The following is a 2,476-nucleotide window of genomic DNA, read 5'->3' as shown; positions in this document are numbered from 1 at the left end:
TGTTGCAAACTGGGATGTAATCAATGACAAAACGATGCCATGTGGCAGAAAAACGTTAGTACGACCCTGTTCAAGGTTTCTTCCTAAAAGGGAGTTTTTCCCTACAACTGTCGCACTAAATGCTTGCTCTTGAGGAAATTACTAGATTTGTTCGGGCTTCATAAATTATAGTGTGGTTTAGACCGACTCTATCTGTGAAGTATCTTGAGATAACATTTGTTAAGATTTGATACTATAAATAACATTGAATTTAACTAATTTTGACAGATATTGTATGAATTGATTAAAAAATATTCACCTTTATATAATGAATAGTGTTATACATTTGTAGCATACATTGGGAATTAATAAAGAGGTATCCAAGTTCATCTGACAGGGCTATGGGGGTTTCCCAGACCAAAAAGATTGGGAACCACTGCAGTAAAACCGTTAGGCTTACACTTTGGTAAGTCAAAGACAAAGTAACAGCAGAGAGAATATGGTGAGAGTGACAGCTTCCACTTGGGAGGGCGGGTGGGAGTGTAAAAGCCTGTGATGCAAAGCTAATGGTCCACTTAAGCCACAACTCTTGATCGCACATCAAGTGTGAGAGCCCTGTGTAGGTGGATCTGCTGCAGGTCAGTGTGTTACAGCAGCATGCAGTCTTGATAGTAAATCCGCTTTCATTACCATGTCTGACACATGTCTGTGCACTGCTCATCATTTTGGATCATGACAATTAAATTATCAACTGCTCAATATCAACGAATCTTTCCCAAATTTGGGTTTGTTCCACAGACAATGTAAGCATACTTTGCATGTGAAAATTTTTGCATGATGACATCGACAGATTAACTAAAAAATGAAGTGAACATTGTAAGTTGCGGGCCCAGTTAATGTGATGAGCATTTGAATTGGGTAATGGCAAATTAGTACTAAACCCAAAGTACAGCTAAGGCTGATGGGAATTGCATTTTTTTACAGGTATTTGGCCATAACTCAAAGTTCACATTCAAATTTTTGATTTTAATTTGTGATGAAAAGTTAGATTACCAAAGTGTATTAAATCACATATGGATTTCATCTGAGACACTTGAAATGACAAGTGTAGAATGGGGCCTAGGATACACAGAATAGAACAGAATTCCTTTATTGTCATTGCTCAACTACGTACAAACAAAACTAAGTAGCACTCTTGGTGGTGCATACAAACATATAAATAATAAGTAATTAAAAATAGAGGAAAATAAAATAAATATATAGGTAAAAACAGACCAAACAGACAAAATACAATGCCTTCATGTGAATAAAACAGTGGCTAGATGAGATATTGCCCATTGCTGAGTTGCAGTGGCTTTATTTACAGTTAATGAAGCTCAACATAAGTTCATTCAGGAAGACCTCTATGCTTTTTAATTTTACTTCCTCTCCTTTCTCACCTAATTATCTGACTCAGTGTTTTCAAGTCTGGTTGTATACCATGAGTTCTATGAGCCAATTACATCAGAATCAGAAAGGAGTTTATTAACATTGTAGTTACCTTACGTGGAATTTGCCTTGGTTATTGGTGCATATGTACAAAAATAAATATATCAAACTTTAAATCTGTTCTCTGCTGCTGTCAGCTGTCATTTCAGGCGAAATGGATAGGCCCTTCCACCTTACTCCCCTCTAGTTCTCATCATTCCCATCGCCCAGGGTTCCTCCATCATCAAAAGTCCCACTCCACATAAACATCCAGATCTTCAGGGTTTCCTTCTCCACCACCAGTGTCTAGACTCTCTACCTCTTATAAATTTAACATAGTGATGGAGTCTAATTGCCAAAGACTTTCACATTGAAGTCTTTTGTGCATCAAGTTAAAAAAACTTGTTAACACCCTTAATGAAGGCTCTCCTAATTGAAACACTTTTAGGAAGGTGCAGTTGAAATTGAACTTAGATAATGTAATGCAGATAATATCAGTGTAAACAGTAAGTGTCAGTCTTTGACACTGTTCAGTTCTCTTATGGCTCTGGGCTAAAAACCTTTCATACTTACTAACTAACTTTTTAGGTTTTGACTGTGATTAGACTATGCTGAAGCATCTGTCAGAGGGCGGCGAATCATCTGGGAACCATTAATGTCTGTACATATTTTGTGCCTAATTTATCCAGCAGATGTTGAGATATTTTACTGGAAGATTGGAAACGTTGATCTGCTGGTAGCGCTAGAGGTTAGTTGGTGACTCATTCTTTCTCTTTACAAAATGTCATGATAATCGGACAGCACAACAATATAAATATAAATATAAAATATACTGTAAATGTGAATAAAGCTCAAACTCCTTAGAATAACTTTACATTCCATAATGTCAATGCATTGGGAACACTGCACATTCAATTCCAAACCAAAACATGACCAAAATTGATCAAGTTTTTTTTTGCATATTTCTTTACAAACTCAACCATTTACTGTATAAACTAAAAATGTCTCAAGGGTTTGCTTTACTTTGAAT

General features: G+C 36.2%; 1 long non-coding RNA gene across 1 annotated transcript in view; it reads left to right on the top strand.

Moving 5' to 3' along the window:
• LOC116702896 (uncharacterized) overlaps nucleotides 1-2,476 on the top strand; it is a 7,123-nt gene that overhangs the window by 135 nt on the left and 4,512 nt on the right. The window contains exon 2 of the long non-coding RNA XR_004335278.1: nucleotides 593-596. This is a non-coding gene — a long non-coding RNA (uncharacterized LOC116702896). The remainder of the gene's footprint in view (nucleotides 1-592; nucleotides 597-2,476) is intronic.

Source organism: Etheostoma spectabile, chromosome 15 (assembly GCF_008692095.1).
Source record: "Etheostoma spectabile isolate EspeVRDwgs_2016 chromosome 15, UIUC_Espe_1.0, whole genome shotgun sequence".
Lineage (NCBI taxonomy): Eukaryota > Metazoa > Chordata > Actinopteri > Perciformes > Percidae > Etheostoma > Etheostoma spectabile.
This window is presented reverse-complemented; position numbering and strand designations above follow the sequence as displayed.